The 19949-nt window shown below is 38.6% G+C and overlaps 1 pseudogene; it reads right to left on the reverse strand.

Annotated features, from left to right (window-relative positions):
• Positions 1-2149: 2149 nt before the first annotated feature.
• LOC102282983 (son of sevenless homolog 1-like) lies at positions 2150-5937 on the reverse strand (annotated as a pseudogene).
• Positions 5938-19949: the final 14012 nt, after the last annotated feature.

Genomic DNA, 19949 nt, shown 5'->3' on the forward strand with positions numbered 1-19949 from the left:
CACGTCCAACTCTTAGGAATCCCATGGACTGCAGCCTAACAGGCTCTTCCGTCCATGGGATTTTCCAAGCAAGAGTACTGGAGTGGGGTGCCATTGCCTTCTTCAAAATAGCTATTAGAATAGCTATATAAAAAAGTGACAATATGAAGCATTGACAAAACTGTGGAACAACTGCAACTCCTGCACACTGATCACCGAAATGTAAAATGGAACAACCATGTCAGAAAAGCTTGACACTACATATAATAACTGTAACAACCCAGAAATCTTGCTCTTCAATATTTAACCAATCAATATAAAAACATGTCTACACAAAAATGCACATTAAGTTCATTACAGCTATATTCTTAATCAAAAACTAGAAACAATAGATGAATAAATAAATAAATTGTAATATATGTATACAATAGAATACCACTCAGCAATAAAAATGAAAGTGTTCACTGCTCCTTTCACACTGGGTGACTGCATTTCCATAGTATGGTTAGAGGCCACAAGCCAGAACATGGAAAACCAGTAAACTTTTGAGAATGGGAGAAAATGACAATCTAGCATAAGTTAACAGTTTCCTAAATATAAATCATATACTTGACAGTTACATATTTTAAAAAGTTCTTCTGTCATTGTTAATGACATAAAACTTCTCTTGTTTGAAGGCAAGACCACCACATTTTGTTTGTGTAGGGAGGGTGAGTAGAGGAATGTTCTTAAAATTGGTATCAGTTCAGTTCAGTTACTCAGTCGTGTCCAACTATTTGTGACCCCATGGACTGTAGCATGCCAGGCTTCTGTGTCCATCACCAACTGCCGGAGCTTGCTCAAACTCATGTCCATCAAGTCAGTGATGCCATCCAACCATCTCATCTTCTGTCATCCCCTCTCCTTCTGTCTTCAGTCTTTCTCAGCATCAGGGTCTCTTCTGATAAAATTGGTATAATTATTCTTAAAAAATAGAAGTACTTCTTTGATGAAGCCTCAATACCCATTCAGTTCGCTGTAATAATCTGTAAGCAGAACAGCAGTACAGTGCTGGGCCTTGATTCCAGTAATGTCAGGTACCACATCCTTTTCTCACAGTCCTCTGAATGATTTTGAAGAAAATATTCTAAAGGAGGACAAGTAAAAGCAAAGAAAAACAAAGGAGGATTTGAAGATCCCTGTTTAAGATTTATTTTTTAAAAGTGCCTAATATTTTGAATTACAAAAGCTGTCATCCTGTGGGCCTGCTGGACACTAGACTGTGTTTTCTACCCCTTTAATGATAAAGATCACCTCACAAAAAGAGAACTTCTGCTTATTGGCTGGAAAAAGGTCCCTTTTCTTGATTTTCAAGTGCAATCTGTTGTCCAGTTCCTCTAGATAAGTCTTTCTGTATTTTAAACAGATACCATTTCCATTTTGTAATTACATCTAGGTTAAAATTTATTGTCTTATACTGCATCTTGAAGTAGAGTCATTAGTGTTTGGAGTTCTCATTTTAAGCCCTCAGTGCTGGCACATTCAGTGCATCCACCACCAGCAATGGATTTGGGGCCAAGAAAACCTACATCCTGGTACAGAGGAACTCGGGAAAAATGGGCATTCTCCAAGAGTGGTAGTCCATCTCTGTGCATGGATGGATGTGTGCTGCCTTTTGTAAGATTTTGGAGGGAGTTTAGGGAATATGTTGAGAAGTGCTTTGTCATCAAGAAACAGGTGACCCAGCAGTGGAATGCAGGTCTACTTCTTGTGTCGGTGGTGATGGCAGATGCCTTCTTGTGCCATGTGGAGAAGGTATTTGAGGAGGAGGTGGTGTAAAGGGGAAAGGGCACTTTGGGACAAAGACATTACTATGGTCACTTTTTTCCCCAAAGTGGGAGGTTGGAGGTATAGTGGTGAGTTTAAGAAAACATCAGATGTCCTCATGGGTTCTCATGGAGGTAACAAGGGAGAGCTTTCAGGAGGGCCTGAAATAGAGGTCTGGTCTGATACTGAATATTGTGGTGAATAAGCTTTTGGCGTGGGTTACCCCGGAGGAATTGCTGGGTGGCTGTCCAAATGCTTAGACATCATCTTTGATGGTGAAGATTCTGTTGGAGCAGATTCTTGTCATCTTAGCGGAGGAACAGGAGGGTAGGGACCGGCACTTCATCAGTGCTCTTGGTTAAACTTATAGATGATACTGAAGCAGATCTTGAATGAAAGGGCTTGAATGGTCAGAGTCAGGTATGCTGCAAACATCTGTGGTACTGGAAGCACCAGAAGCAGGAGGTGCTAATGGTGTTCTTGGAGAATTTGGTGCAGATGCTATATTTTCTGTTTCAATTTCAGGGGTTCTACTTTAACTGTTTTTCCTTGGCTCTTGCTGCGGAGGTGTGGGATGTCTCATAGTACCTGGTCTTGGATTTAATGGACAAATACTGGGAGATTTTAGTGAATGGCTATATTCTTTTGGAAATCTTGGGAGAGGCTTAGGGTTTCATGGTTATGTTTCTAGGTATTTGTTGAAAAATAGTCTTTAAATTCTTTTTCCATGCTGTTTCCCATTGGATTGAAGTTTTCAAAGAACTTTTTGATACCTGATTTTAGTCGTAAACAGTAACACTGATTTTGGTATTTCTGGATTTCACCTGCAATTTTCTGCAATGTTCTTCCCTTTACTAAAGTTTATAAGCTCTTTTCCATGCCTTTTTAGGACCTCAGGACTGCCTTCTTCTGTTTTCAAGATAATAGTTAGATAAATTCCAAAGAAAGGCACATATGGTGGATTAATAGACCTGAGTTTTGCCAAATATTTCTCTTTTTTTTCCCCTCAAATATTTCTTACAGTGATCTTCACGTAGTTCATGAGCTGTTTCTGAAATTTTCCTTTGGCAGCTTTCTATTTGCTCAAACATGTGGTCTAGTCTGTAAACAGGTAATTTAATAGCACAGCCAACCTCAAGGACACCATTGACGTTGTTCAGCTCTTGAAAGACTTGCAGAATCTCAATTATTCAGCTCACCACAGCTACTTTTTCTTCTAAGTTTTCAGTCTCTACATTTCTCAAACCACAGAGTGAAATTCGTGGTATGCTGGATCATTTTCAGAAGGGTAGGAGAATTAATCTCTTTGTTTTCTTTTGCCCACATACTGTCAACTAATTCTGATGACCGTACAGCTCGATATAAATCTGATTCAAATAGAGTGAGCTGTCGAGCAATTTCTGTTGGTTTAAGGAGAGCAGGTCAAAAGTCTCTATGTGGTCAAAATTCTCTCTTTCCACCAGGTCTGCTTATATGCCATTCATCCGTGGGAGGTGAACTCTGAAATGTAATATTATGACCTGGTCCATTGTCTCTTGCAATTCAGTTCTTTTCCTTTTGATTATTTTAGTGATGGATTCAACCCATTTTTTCATTGTTTTACCTCTTACTGTTCCAAGAAATTTCTCCATTAGCTGCAAACGATCTGAATCTCTTTCAAAATCATAGTGGTGCACTACTCAGTGCCAACATACATTTAATGCTTACACCTGCACAGGCTGTATATATATTTTTCTAAACCTTTTTGAGTTCTGCACTCAAGGGCTAACCTTCTCTAAAGCTATGCAATCAGGTTCTGTTGGCTCAGACTCTGGAATTTCAAACCTTTCTATTAAAAGACTCAGTAGTTCTTAAGATTTACAAAAGGATCTATATGTTGTAAGAAATGCCTGAACAAAATTGGGATCCATGTATATATGGTATGTGAGCCTCTCTGTAAGTTTAATAACAATTCCTGCTTTGATGACTGGAATTCCAGCTTTGGGCTACACGTTTTCTTCAAATATGATATTTTCTTCAGAGTCAGGCTCTACAAATCTATAAACATCAGCACTAGGGAGTCTCATCTGCTGCTTTTCATCCTAAAGTATTGTCACATCAACCATCCTTTCCAGTGTCCTCTGATATGATAAAGATATCAATGCTGCCATCCAACTGTTTTTCTCTTCATCTGACTTGGCAGAAAACATAACACTATTTACGACTTTTAAATTATTTCAGAAGTATGCTTGTACTCACTAGTGTCATCTTTGTCATTAATCTGTACCTTTCTCATAAAAAACTTTTCTTTAAGGTGATATTCTGCATTGCTAGCACCAGGAAGTTTTAGCTACCCATGATTTGATTTACAGCAAATCATTGAGCCATCAAAGAGAAATATGTTTCTTTAATGTTTCTCCTACATGTATAAGAGTTCTTTCCATTGCAAATTCATTGCAGCACTGTCCAGTGTCTTTTCCTCCCAACCATCAATATTCTTCTGAATCTCGTTCATTTTCTTGATTGCTAGTTGTTTCCCCTTCATTTGGTGACTATAAATCCAACATGCAGATTCACCCAGTCTACATTTTGCAAGGCTTTTAGAACATATTTTTTTCCTATACCACCATGAACATTAAGCACAGCTGTTATTTCTTGTTTCAAACATTCCTTGTCTTGTTCTTTACTCTTCTTACTGCTTCAGAAGTTTGAAGTAATGTAGACAGTGGTAAATGGGCTAGAAGTAGCCTGGGTAAAACATATTGAACAGCTTCTTTGAAACCTTTGCCTATTGACTGAGAAGACTGAGGGCAAGAAGAAGATGGTTGGATGGCATCACTGACTCAATGGACGTGAATTTGAGCAAACTCAAGGAGATGGTGAAGGACAGGGAAGTCTGGCGTGCTGCAGTCCATGAGGTTGCAAAGAGTTGGACATGACTTAGCGGCTGAAAAACAACAGGAGTGCCACTCCAGGCTTGGATAACTGACTAAGGAATGGTCACGAAAACTAGGTAATAGAATATCTCGAGCGTATGATTCAAATGGACCAAATGCCAGTTCCTCTGCTGCCTTCAAAGCAGCTTCCTGCTAATGGATGGTGACTGCCTTCATCTGTCATTTCTACAGTATCTTCTATATGGCCCAGTAACTCTCCACGAGGTTCATGTATATCCACTATATGACCAAATGTATTTTCTACATTAGCTGAAAAACAGTTTTGTATTAATGACAAAGCGCTCTCTAAAATCATTTATAATTTAACTTCCCTTATGTATGTCAAATTTCTGCCATAAATGCTTTTACAAAATGATAATAACATTGCTCTCCTGAGGTGGAAGGCTCTTTCACCAGTTAAAGATAATATATCTTCTACATCTTGATGAACCATATCCATCAATAATTTATCAACATATATTGCCACTTTAATATCTTGTTTTGTAATTTCATAATGCTGTATATTTTGCACCAACTTTTAAAGTGTCTGCAGAACTGAATTATAACACTACTACTAGATTATAAAACCTGGTGGTCAGTTTTATAATCTAGGACCTCCTTTAACAAAAGATGAATTTTTTTCTACGGGGAGAGAGAAAAAAATTTCTTTGGTTCCTCTTTTCAGTAGCCGACTGGGCATCAACTATTGCCCATGTATCAACTGGATGAGGGAAACTTTTTTGAACATGTTCCTCTACATCTGAAGAACTTAGGGGCTGAGCTTGACATTGCATATTTAATTGCTAAGTTAATTCTTCAGCATACTGAAGAGCATCATCACTAGACTCAACAGTAGGATGAACTTGCCCCTGAACATTTTTTCAACGCAGACACCAGCAGCCCCAACTTGGGCGTGTTCTTTTCAGCTAAACACTCAGAGCAGCTGCTGCGCCTGCATGCCCCCGCCTCTGGGCAGGGAGAGGGCCAGCGGTGGCCAGGCTGGGGGAGTCACCAGAGGGTGAGCTCCTAGCGCAGAACTGGGCCGCAGTCTCAGTGGATGGCCCGGACTCTGCACGGGGCCGAGCTGCTGGGCTAGCCCTGGAGATGAGGCTGGGGGTGAGGCTGGCGCCTGGCCACCCATCCCACAGGCACCGGCTGAGGAGAGAGAATGCAGCCGGTAGGCGGCGGTGGTGGCATCATCAGGCAACGCCACCCAAGGACCAGGCCTCTCACGCATCCCCGGCCCTCTGTCGCCTCCCCAGGTTGTTTTCCACCGCGGTCGCTGGACTCTGGGCTGGTCTGCCCTGGTTGCAGAGCCGGTGGCTGTGGGAGGGGTGCGGAGGGACACTCCGGCCGGGCCCATTTTATTTAAAATTGTTTTCTGTTGCCATATACTCCACAGCTATTTCCCATTAAATTCTGAAAGAGATGGGAATACCAGACCCCCTGACCTGCCTCTTGAGAAACCTATATGCAGGTCAGGAAGCAATAGTTAGAACTGGACATGGAACAACAGACTGGTTTCAAATAGGAAAAGGAGTACGACAAAGCTGTATATTGTCACCCTTCTTATTTAACTTATACGCAGAGTACATCATGAGAAACGCTGGACTGGAAGAAACACAAGCTGGAATCAAGATTGCCGGGAGAAATATCAATAACCTCAGATATGCAGAAGACACCACCCTTATGGCAGAAAGTGAAAAGGAACTAAAAAGCCTCTTGATGAAGGTGAAAGAGGAGAGTGAAAAAGTTGGCTTAAAGCTCAACATTCAGAAAACGAAGATCATGGCATCTGGTCCCATCACTTCATGGCAAATAGATGGGGAAACAGTGGAAACAGTGTCAGACTTTATTTTTTGGTGCTTCAAAATAACTGCAGATGGTGATTGCAGCCATGAAATTAAAAGATGCCTACTCCTTGGAAGGAAAGTTATCACCAACCTAGATAGCATATTCAAAAGCAGAGACATTACTTTGCCAACAAAGGTCTGTCTAGTCAAGGCCATGGTTTTTCCAGCGGCCATGTATGGATGTGAGAGTTGGACTGTGAAGAAAGCTGAGCGCCGAAGAATAGATGCTTTTGAACTGTGGTGTTGGAGAAGACTCTTGAGAGTCCCTTGGACTGCAAGGAGATCCAACCAGTCCATTCTAAAGGAGATCACTCCTGGGTGCTCTTTGGAAGGAATGATGCTACAGCTGAAACTCCAATACTTTGGCTACCTCATGCGAAGAGTTGACCCATTGGAAAAGACTCTGATGCTGGGAGGGATTGGGGGCAGGAGGAGAAGAGGATGACAGGATGAGATGGCTGGATGGCATCACCAACTCGTTGGACGTGAGTTTGAGTGAACTCTGGGGGTTGGTGATGGACAGGGAGGCCTGGGGTGCTGCAATTCATGGGGTCCCAAAGAGTCGGACGTGACTGAGCGACTGAACTGAACTGAACTGAATAATTAATGATGTTGAGCATCTTCTCATATGTCTTTGGCCATCTGTATGTCTTCTTTGGAGAAATGTCTCTTTGGATTTTCTGCCCATTTTTCAGTTGGGTTTGTTTTTGTTGTTGGTGTTGTTAAGTTGTATGAGCTGTTTGTATTAATATATTTTAGAAATTAAGCCCTTGTTGGTCACATCATTTACAAATATTTTTCCCCCCATTCTTTAGGTTGTCTTTTCACTTTGCTCATGGTTTCTTTTCCTGTTAAATTTGAATATTTTTAAAATTCCACTTTATCTATTGACTGTTTATGTATATCTCAGTTCAGTTCAGTCACTCAGTCATGTCTGACTCTTTGTGACCCCATGAACCGCAGCATGCCAGGCCTCCTTGTCCATCACCAACTCCTGGAGTCCACCCAAACCCATGTCCATTGAGTCAGTGATGCCATTCAACCATCTTATCCTCTGAAGTCCCCTTCTCCTCCTGCCCTCAATCTTTCCTAGTATCAGTGTCTTTTCAAATGAGTCAGCTCTTCACATGAGGTGGCCAAAATATTGGAGTTTCAGCTTCAACATCAGTCCTTCCAATGAACACCCAGGACTGATCTCCTTTAGAATGGACTGGTGTGATCTCCTTGCAGTCCAAGGGACTCTCCAGAGTCTTCTCCAACACCACAGTTCAAAAGCATCAATTCTTCGGTGCTCAGCCTTATTTATGGTCCAGCTCTCACATCCATACATGACTATTGGAAAAACCATAGCTTAGAGTATACAGACCTTTGTCAGCAAAGTGATGTGTCTGCTTTTTAATATTCTGTCTAGGTCGGTCATAACTTTCCTTCCAAGGAGTAAGCGTCTTTTAATTTCATGGCTGCAATCTCCATCTGCAGTGATTTTGGAGCCCAGAAAAATAAAGTCTGACACTGTTTCCACTGTTTCCCCATCTATTTACCATGAAGGGATGGGACTGGATACCATGATCTTAGTTTTCTGAATGTTGAGCTTTAAGCCAACTTTTTCATTCTCCTCTTTCACTTTCATCAAGAGGCTCTTTAGTTCTTCTTCACTTTCTGCCATAAGGGTGGTGTCATCTGCATATCTGAGGTTATTGATTTCTCCCAGCAATCTTGATTCCAGCTTGTGCTTCCTCCAGCCCAGTGTTTCTCATGATGTACTCTGCATATAATTTAAATAAGCAGGGTGACAATATATAGCCTTCATGTACTCCTTTTCCTATTTGGAACCAGTCTGTTGTTCCATGTATCTCTTTTGCATTATGTATATAGTAATTTCTCTATCAGTTACAATATACATCAACTTTTCACCATCTATTTAGAGTTAATAATGTACCATTTCTCATAAAATATAGAAACTTTGCAAATATAAAAGTCCATTTCCAGCTACCTGGCACTGTCCGTTTTGTTATTGTTGTCATACCTACATTATAAGCTTAAAATGAGAGGTGAGTTTCTTTTAGTCTGGTTGTTATAGACTGAATGTTTGTCCCCAATCCCAAATTCATTTGTGGAAACTCTACCCCAAGTGTGATGGTGTTAGCAAGTAGGACCTTTGGGAATTAATCAGCATTAGATGAGTTCATGAGGATGGAGCCTCCTATTGTACCTTCTAGGTACAATGGGATTAGTATCTTTTAAGAGTTACCAGAGAGCTTGTTCTCTTTTCTCTGGTCTCTGCTACATGAGGATATAATGACAAGTGTGTAGTTTCTATCTCAGAAGCAGGCTGTCTTCAGAACTCTACTATGCTGGCACCCTAATCTCAACCATCCAGTCTCTGGAGCTGTGAGAAGTAAGTTTCTGCTGTTTATAAGCTACCCAGGATATGATACAACTCACTACATTATTCCTAGTATATGATACCCCATATATGGTACATTTCTCATGTTCACAACTGGAGAAGGAAATGGCAACCCACTCCAGTATTCTTGCCTAGAGAATCCTGTGGACAGAAGAGCCTGGTGGGCTGCTGTCCATAGTGTCGCACAGAGTCGGACATGACTGAAGCGACTTAGCATGCACGCATGCATTGGAGAAGGAGATGACAACCCACTCCAGTGGTCGTGCCTGGAGAATTCCAAGGGCAGAGGAGCTTGGTGGGCTGCCGTCTATGGGGTCGCACAGAGTCGGACATGACTGAAGTGACTTAGCATGCATGTATGCATACGTTGGAGAAGGAAATGACAACCCACTCCAGTGGTCGTGCCTGGAGAATTCCAAGGGCAGAGGAGCTTGGTGGGCTGCCATCTATGGGGTCGCACAGAATTGGACATGAGTGAAGTGACTTAGCAGCAGCTGCATGTTCACAACAAGAAAAAAAAACAAACTGAACAAGCATTGAAAAATGAACAATTTTTTTTTTAGGTTAGTCAGAATATTGAAGCCACAGGACAGAAGCCCAGGAGGAGAAGCCCACATCTGGAGCCACTACTTTACAGCAGCATTCCTGTAATTAATGAATTGTAGGCTAAGTTGAGAGTTAAAAATTCCGAGGGGAGGCAGTCTTTGATCAGTTTGTCCTCCAAGAACATGACCAAATTCTCACTGTGAAAATCATGGAAAAATCCCTTTGTGCTTCTGGCAGGGAGAAGGGAAAAGTAACCATTTAAAATATGCCTTTAATTAGGGCAAACCATTTTCTCCTTAACAAGGCCTGACTTCAAGATAAACTGTTAAACCAGAGCCTAACCTGAGAGAAGAGACTCATCCCAGACTCCTCTAAACTTACCATCTCACCTAAGTGTGGCAGGGGAGAACCAAATTGAGCAACTCTTATTAAGGTGACATCATAGGCACACGTGCTCACTAAAAGACTGAGACCTAATCATAGAACTATAAACACTTCCTTCCTCTAATACCTTATCACCGTATCAATTAACTTCCTATAGAATACCAAGAAACTGAAAGAACTAAAAGCTAAAAGAAGCTAAAATACCAACAGCTGAAAGAACTGCAAGCCTAAGATCTTATTTAAGAAGGAGTCTCTAAGGAAACATAAGGACAACAGAAGAGAGAGACAAAAAGACACTAGAGGGAATTTTAGCCTCTGATGCACAGCTATAACAAACAGTAAACAGAGCCTACCTCATAGCCACATAAAATCAAACCTCACATTAAAAGTGTATTATATCAATTCCTTTAATTGAATACATAATTTCTTGCTTTTGAGCAAAAAATTACAAAGCATGCTAAAAGGAAAGAAAAAAGGTTCAAAAGGCAAAGCATGTTTCAGAACCTGGTTCAGATATGGAAAAGATTTTGGACAGAAATTTAAAATAATTATGATTAATATATTAAGAGCTCTGCTGGAAAATGTGGACAAAAGGAATGGAAATGATAATAAAGAATAAAAGGGAAATGCTAGAAATCAAAATCAAGCAGGAAGAATGAAGCAGTATGCTGAGCATAACAGGGAAAGAATCTGATCTCAGTGATGTCAATAGAAACTTGCCACACTAAAAATTAGAAAAAGGATAATAAAAAGAATAAAGGAACACAATTTTGAAGAACTGTGGAACACTTACAAAAATTAACACATTTTAATGGGAATATCAGGAGAAGAATGAGAGAAAGGAGCAAAAGAAATATAAAACCACAGATCCAGGAAGCTCAGGGAACACCAAGCAGGATAAATATGGGGGGAAAATCTACACATAGGTATCTCATATTCAAACTACAGAAAAATAAAAGGTAAAGAAGAAATAAGCTAGAGAAAAATATAGCTATAGAGGAGTAGGGATAAAAATTACATTGTTCTTCAAAAACTATGCATGTGAGAGTGGAGCAAAATATTTAAAGATTTAAATATTTAAAAATCTAGATTTCTATATCCAGTGAAACTGTCCTTCAAAAGTAAATAAGAAATAAAAACTTTCTCAAGTAAACAAAATTGAAGGCATTTTTCACCAGTAAACCTTGTAAAACATGTTATTAGGATTCTTTAGAGAGAAGGAAAATGGTATTAGAAAGCTCTACCTGTGCTGTGTAAGGAATGGAAGATATGAACAGGAATTATTAAAGGCCAAATATTGTCTTCCATGTTTCTTATTAATTAATCTAACAAATAAAAATTTGTTCAACTTAATACTAGTACCAGTAGTCTCAGTAATTATAGATTTGTGTAAATGAAGTGAATGGCTACAATATTATAAAGGGTTGGAGAGAAGAATTGGGAATACTCTGTTATACGGTACCTGCACCACCTGTGAAGTGATACAGTGTTGTCTGAAAGTGGACTTGAATTAGTTGTACATGTATATTTCAAATTCCAGGGCAACGAGTATAAAAAATTTTCAAGAGGTATCTCAAGAGATAGAGAACACAAGTCACAGAGTGGGAGAACATATTTGCAAAAGGCATATCTGATAAAGGACTGTTATCCAAAATATACAAATAACTCTTAAAACTCAAGAATAAGAAATCAAGAAACCCTATTTAAAAATTGGCCAAAGACCTGTATAGATACCTCACTAAAGGAGACATAAAGATGGCAGATAGCCATATGAAAAGACCCTCAACAAATGTATCATAAGGGAATTGTAAATTCAAACTATTCTCAAACTACACTGGACATATATTAGAATGGCCATAATTCAAAACATTGACAACAAACTCTGGCAAGGATGTCAAGCAACAAGAACTCTTCTTCATTACTGAAAGCTTTAGCTTATCTTGGGATCCCGGATGAGCCCCCAAGATGGAAGCTTTATGCTCAGCCCCCATGATGATAGCTTACACCTTGTCTTAGGATCCCGAGTGAGCCTCCAAGATGATAGATAAAAACTTAGTGTTCTACCACATTCGTTGCCTCTGAAGGAGAAGATTTAACTCTGGGACCAAAGACAGTCTCACTCACTCAGAGCTTTGTGTATTATAAATTTAGTTAAAGTGATACTGGCAGAAAAAAGCTTCTTACATAGAAATCAGACGGGGGTAGAAAGATGATCTGCCTTGCTAGTTTTAAGCAGGAAATTATATACTTTTCTGCCAGCTGCTGAGAATAGAAAAAAATATCTCAAGGCTGTGAAAATTTTGCCCAGACCATTTCCCATAACATACATCCTGGGATGACATCAGCACAAGACTAGCCAGAAAGAAGGGTTAACCCAGAGCTCAAGGCTGTGGACCCAGACCTCCCATAACACACATTCTGAGCTCAAAAAAGGTATGTCCTTGAACAAGACTTACTGCTGCCTACAAGGCCTCTGTGTCTAAGGCAAAAGAATGTGAGTAAGAAAGATGTTCAGATCAGATCAGTTGCTCAGTCGTGTCCGACTCTTTGTGACCCCATGAATCACAGCACGCCAGGCCTCCCTGTCCATCACCAACTCCTGGAGTTCACTGAAACTCACGTCCACTGAGTTAGTGATGTTATCCAGCCATCTCATCCTCTGTTGTCCCCTCCTCCTCTTGCCCCCAATCCCTCCCAGCATCAGGGTCTTTTCCAATGAGTCAACTCTTTGCATGAGGTGGCCAAAGTACTGGACTTTGACCTTTAGCATCATTCCTTCCAAAGAAATCCCAGGGCTGATCTCCTTCAGAGTGGACTGGTTGGATCTCCTTGCAGTCCAAGGGACTCTCCAGAGTCTTCTCCAACACCACAGTTCAAAAGCATCAATTCTTTGGCGCTCAGCCTTCTTCACAGTCCAACTCTCACATCCATACATGACCACAGGAAAAACCTAGCCTTGACTAGACGAACCTTTGTTGGCAAAGTAATGTCTCTGCTTTTGAATATGCTATCTAGGTTGGTCATAACCTTCCTTCCAAGGAGTAAGCATCTTTTAATTTCATGGGTGCAATCACCATCTGCAGTGATTTTGGAGCCCAGAAAAATAAAGTCTGACACTGTTTCCACTGTTTCCCCATCTATTTGCCATGAAGTGATGGGACTGGATGCCATGATCTTTGTTTTCTGAATGTTGAGCTTTAAGCCAACTTTTTCACTCTCCACTTTCACTTTCATCAAGAGGCTTTTGAGTTCCTCTTCACTTTCTACCATAAGGGTGGTGTCATCTGCATATCTGAGATTATTGATATTTCTCCTGGCAATCTTGATTCCAGCTTGTGTTTCTTCCAGTCCAGTGTTTCTCACGATGTACTCTGCATATAAGTTAAATAAACAGGGTGACAATATACAGCCTTGATGTATTCCTTTTCTTATTTGGAACCAGTCTGTTGTTCCATGTCCAGTTCTAACTGTTGCTTCCTGACCTGCATACAAATTTCTCAAGAGGCAGATCAGGTGGTCTGGTATTCCCATCTCCTTCAGAATTTTCCACAGTTTATTGTGATCCACACAGTCAAAGGCTTTGGCATAGTCAATAAAGCAGAAATAGATGTTTTTCTGGAGCTCTCTTGCTTTTTCCATGATCCAGCGGATGTTGGCAATTTGATCTCTGGTTCCTCTGCCTTTTCTAAAACCAGCTTGAACATCAGGAAGTTCACAGTTCACATATTGCTGAAGCCTGGCTTGGAGAATTTTGAGCATTACTTTACTAGCGTGTGAGATGAGTGCAATTGTGCGGTAGTTTGAGCACTCTTTGGCATTGCCTTTCTTTGGGATTGGAATGAAAACTGACCTTTTCCAGTCCTGTGGCCACTGCTGAGTTTTCCAAATTTGCTGGCATATTGAGTGCAGCACTTTCACAGCATCATCTTTCAGGATTTGGAATAGCTCAACTGGAATTCACCTCCTCCAAAAAGGGGCCTTAGGCTTGGATACCTTGTAAGGTGCCTAAGTTAACCCTTTCCTTACTAGTGGGAATCCAACGTGGTACAACTTTGGAAGATACTTTGGTAGTTTATTACAAATCCAAATATACTTCTTTTACTATATAATCCAGCCATTGTGATCCTTAGTATTTCCCCAGTGGTGCTGAAAATCATATGCTTACTCAAAAACTAGCACACAGATGTTTATAATAGCTTTATTCATAATTTCCAAAACTTGGAAGCAACCAAAATGTCCTTCAACAAGAAAAACTGAATATCCAAACTCTGGTATATCCAGACAATGGATTTCGTTCACTGCTTAAAAAGGGGGGTGGGTGGGGGGAGGGTGCCAAGTCATAAAAAGACATGGAGGGACCCTAAATGCATACTACTAAGTGAAAGAACCCAATAGACTAAATATTGTGTGATTCCAACAATACAAAATTATGGAAAATGCAAAACTGTGGAAACCATAGAAGAATGAGTGGTTGACACAGATTGAAGCAGAGGGCTGAATACGTGGAGTACAGAGGATGTTTAGGGAAGTTAAACTATTCTATATAATGTAATGTTGGATACACTTAATTATACATTTGTCAAAACCTACAGAAGGTACAACACCAGTAGTGAACCCTAATATAAACTGGACTTTGGTTAATAATAATATCTGTATGAACTGTAACAATTACACCACTCTGTGCAGATGGAAGCTGGGAATGTTCATGGTGAGGGAGGCAGTATATACATAGAGGCAGGTCATATATTGGAAATCTTCATATTCAATTGTGCTGTTTACCTAAATGTGCTCTTAAAAAGTCTATAAATTATAAAAAAGTTATGAAATCAATAAAAATTTAAGTGTAACTGATATGCAAAGAGAGGAGAGAAAATGGAATAATATAAAATACTCAAAACCAGAGAAAGCATAAAAGAGTGGAAGACAAGAGAAAGAATAGGGTAAAACATGGAAAACAGTTAAAAATGTGGTGACTATTACTTCAACTATATCAACAATAAATTTAAATGTGGGTGACCTAAATACACCAATTAAAAAGGACTATCAGAGTGGATAATGAAAGCAAGACCCAACTAAATGTTTTCTACAGAAAGCCCACTTTTAAGCAGTGGAGAAAGATATACCATGCTAACACTAATCATAAGAAAGCTAAAGTAGCTATATTATTTGTTGTAGATGTCAACACCCCTCTATTAGTAGTTAATAGTTCCAATAGTCAGAAAATCTGTAAGGCTATAGTTAATATAACTATCTAATTGACATTTATAGAATACTTCATCTAACAGCAGCAGAATACACATTCTTCTCAAGCTTGTATAGATCATACTCTGGGCCATTATTTTGTACCTTAACAAATTTAAAGGAATAGATATCAAAGTATGCTTTCAGAACATGGAATAAAACTAGATATCAATAACACAAAGATAGCTATAAAATTCTAAAATAGTTTGTGATTAAATAACACACTTCTGAGTAATACATGGATTAAATCTCATAAGAAATTTTAAAATATTTTTAACTAAATGAAAATATGACCTATCAAAATTTATAGGATAAACCCAGTACAATGTCATGCTTTTTGCTTTAAACAGTTATTTGTATCTTCAAGAAATTAAGAGAAAAACTGTTCTTTAATATTTACCCAATTATTTACATTTCTGGTGCTCTTCATTTGTTTTAAAAAAAATATGAGTGTTTTTTTCTGGTATAATTTTCTTTCATCTGTAAGAACATCATTTAGCATTTCTTATACTTTAAGCCTGGTATATAGGAGTTCTCTTTGTTTTCCATTATCTGAAAATGTCTGCTTTTAGCTTTCATTGTTTAAGGATACTTCTGCTGGATTGACTTTTTTTTTTTTTTCCTTAAAAGATGTTGCTTCCCTGTTTTCTTCCTGTGGTTTCTGGTGAGAGTTCTTTGTTTATTCAGATTATTGCTCCCCTGAGTGTAATATATCTTGGATATTTTAAATATTTTCTTTTTATTCATGTTTTTGGAAGTTTGACTTTCAAATATCTAGACTTTTCTTCATATTTATCCCACATTGAATTAAATATTATCTTTGTACATTTCTCTATTTCTAAATTCAAATTTTGCACATTAGACTTTTGGATGTCATACAGGTCTAGTATTTATTTTTTTCAGTGCTTTTTCCTACCTGTTCTTTAAATACTTCATTTTTTTTTTCCTCTCCAAAATCACTGATGCTTTGCTTTTCCATTTTGTTCCTGCTATTAAATCCATCCAATGAATTTTTTATTTCTGATTTTGTGTTTTTCAGTTCTAAAATTTCCAATTTGTACTTTTTCATCATTTCTATTTATATGCTAGAATTTCTTGTTTTTTTCACTCATCATGAGTATATTGTCCTTTATGTCATTGAATTAGTTATAATGGACACTTTAAAGTTCTTATCAGACAGTTCCAACACTGAGTAATATTGATACTGGCCTATGTTGGTCATCTTTTTCCTTCAGAATGAGTTACATTTTTTTTGGTTCTTCATATGTTGAGTAATTTTATAATGTATCCTGAACATTTAAAATGTTATTTGTGGAGACTAGATTCTGTTAAATTCCTCTGGATGACTTTGTTTTAGTAGGCAATTTAACTTGGTTAGACTCAAACTGAAAACTTGTCTCAGTTGCAGATCAGTCAGTTTAGTTCAGTCACTCAGTCACGTCTGACTCTTTGCAAGCCCATGGACTGCAGCACACCAGGCTTCCCTGTCCATCACCAACTCCTGGAGCCTACTCAAACTTATGTCCATCACGTGGGCTATGCCATCCAACAATGTCATCCTCTGTCGCCCCCTTCTCCTCTTACCTTCAATCTTTCCCAGCATCAGGGTCTTTTCCAATGAGTCAGTTCTTCACATCAGGTGGCTAAAGTATTGGAGTTTCAGCTTCAGCTGCAGTCCTTCCAATGGATATTCAGGACTGATTTTTTTTTAGGATTAACTGGCTGAATCTTCTTGCAGTTTAAGGGACTCTCAAGAGTTTTCTCCAACACCACAATTCAAAAGCATCAATTCTTCAGTGCTCAGCTTTCTGTATAGTCCAACTTTCACATCCATACATGACTACTGGAAAACCCACAGCTCTGACTAGATGGACCTTTGTTGGCAAAGTAATGTCTCTGCTTTTGAATATGCTATCTAGGTTGGTCGTATCTTTTCTTCCAAGGAGCAAGTGTCTTTTAATTTCATGGCTGTAGTCACCACCTGCAATGATTTTGGAGCCCCCCCAAAATAAATTCTGTCACTGTTTCCATTGTTTCCCCATCTATTTGCCATGAAGTGATGGGATTTGATGCCATGATCTTAGTTTTCTGAATGTTGAGTTTTAAGCCAACTTAAATCAGACACATCACTTTGTGTGTAATAATCAACATCAATTTTATTTCTTAGTATTCTTAGCATTCATTCTCTAGCAAGTGAATTTTTAGTCTGTAAGACCTGTACAGTTTAAGTTGTTTTATTATTTGTCCCTAAGTCAGACATAAATAATGGATCACATGTTTTGGTAATGTTCAGTCATGGTTTTATTCTTGTAGCATTTATTTGTGATTAAGAATGTAAATACAGAAAATGGTCCTTTTCAGTGTGATTTTAAGGCTTACATTGGTTGGTGTCTCTTTTCACATATTTAATCTATTCATTATATAAGCACAAATGTTGCTGGTGACCACTTTTGGAAATGCAGTTTTCACCCATTGGGCATATGACTGTGTACATGTTATTAGATATTCGATAATCTCAATTTGGAATCTGTGAGGAGAAAATTCAATCCAAGTTTTAGATCATTCGATAACAATTTCATGAGAATTTATAGGGATTTTAAGATATAATCACATTGTCTTTATCATCATAAACAGCTGTAGAACTTTAGTCTGAGAAATATTAAGCTTTTTCAAAGCATAGTGTATTAATCATATTTTTAAATTTTATGTATCTTATGATGTTTTGACATCTTACACAGCTTGCTGACCAGGGAGAGACTTTGTCTCCTAGGGCTAGCCATTTCTTAGAGATAGCAAAGGGATAGAGCCAGGCCTGGAGCATAGCTTTCCTATACAAAATAACCAGTCTCTCACACCAACCCAGTATTTTCTCTATCCTAAATTATCATGAGACCATGTACTAGTCAACTACACACAACTTTATAGCCCATGGCTATAATACTCTATGAAGGAGTGTCCAACAACATCTGAACTTTACAGATAAGGCAAGATCTTATCACCTGTTGAATTTCTCGAGTCTTTATTGTAAAAAAAAAAAAAAAAAGTATGGATAATTCCTCCCTTCCATTGGGGTTTATTCTTTGCTATGTGAGTTTCAAGGTCTGGATATAGTTGGGATGACACCATGCAGTATGAAATAGTCTAATTTAGCCAAGATTGCTCCTCTTCCATGGAAATAGGGTGGTGTTTGGGAGCTAAGTCTTTTTTAGAAACTAGACTAAATAACTGTCATAGTATTAATGGTGGTAAACTTCTAAGGGATAATTATACTGCATAACTATTACTGTGAAAGGAGAGTCTAACCAACATTTGAAACCAAAAGCTTGACTTACTGCTTTTCTGTTTCAGCCATCTATTACTGTGTAACAAAAACACCTAAAACTTAAAAGGCTTAAAATAACAACTTTTTATTTCTCTATAGGTAAAAGTGGATGATTTTTCTTCTCTATTAGTTATTATCTGTAGCCTCTCATTCAGCTAGCATTTAGCCAGTGATGGGGCTAGGCTGGAAGGTCTGAAAAACTTCACTTGTATGTCCAGCACTGTGGGGTTTCATCCCCAGTAGCTTGAGTTTCTTCACAAATTGGTGATCTCAGACTAGGTGTACTTTTTCCATGTTATTAGCTTTGAGAAGTAAAGTGGAAGCTGCCGCACTTCCTAAAGGGGAGGCCTGACACTTCTCTAATATGCAAATAAGCCAAAACAAGTCACAAGACCAATCCAGATTCAAGAAGATGGGGAAATGAATCTCTTATGGATAGAATAGCATGAGGGAAGGAATTGATACTGTCCATCTTTGACCATCAGACTAACCAAAAGAGGCCTGTATTTGTAAATCAGTCAGAGAAAGAAATGATACAAGGTTTGGGGAAATGGGGGATTCAGGGATTTGTAGACTTTCCAAAGCAGGAGTGTTGAGGGACTGACTGGCTCTTTCAAAAAGTATAGTAGTCACTGGAGTAGGCCATAGCTGACTTTCTGAATTTCCAGAGTGTGTCAGAGTGAAAGCTGTTGCTTGGCTTTCAGAAATGAGGTGTCACAACTAGCTGATTTTCATAAGCATGTGCACTAGTGAGAAAATTCTCCGGTTAATTGCTATTAGTGTCTGATTGCTTGTCTCTGATCTATCAATTTTGATGGTTACTAGTTCATGTCTTGGGGCTTATGGCCAACAAACAGTGTCTCAGGTTTTCTTCAACTTGGGGACTAGCAACATTTTACTCTTACTAGAGTATTAGTTTTAAAAGTATTTTTATTAGTACAGGCTTTATTCTGAAAGCAGATTTGCTTCAGTTATTGGACTGTCCCCAGAAAGTACTAATTTTGATTTAATTTTTGATTGAGAGGCCCAAGGAAGTTATACAATGTATTTGTTTTCACACTGAAATAAAGAACACTAAAGAGATAGTTTCTTCTTAAACATGTATCAAGATGGTATGCTCATGTAAGAGCTGAATGGAATACTGGTAACAGTAGTTTACCATGGAGTATTCAGAAGTTATATAAGTACAAAGTATACATAAGATGTAAGCAATCCCTAAATATACTAGGGTTCATTAATATTAAGCATCAGATGAATCAAAATGGAAGCTTAACATCATAAAAGTCCTTTTTATTAGGAAGGGGAAATAAGATGGCAGGATTTAGATTGGAGCAGCATTTGACAATTCTATGAAGTATGGGCAATAAAGTAATTTTACTAGTAATATAGCTGGTGGAGTTGGGTATTCTTTTTGTTGTTGTTCGGTTGCACTAGTTAAGTATGACATAAAGATGTATTTTATTTATGTGATAGAAAATTAAAAAATGATACAGGGA

Source organism: Bos mutus, chromosome 28, assembly GCF_027580195.1.
Source record: "Bos mutus isolate GX-2022 chromosome 28, NWIPB_WYAK_1.1, whole genome shotgun sequence".
Classification (NCBI taxonomy): Eukaryota; Metazoa; Chordata; class Mammalia; order Artiodactyla; family Bovidae; genus Bos; species Bos mutus.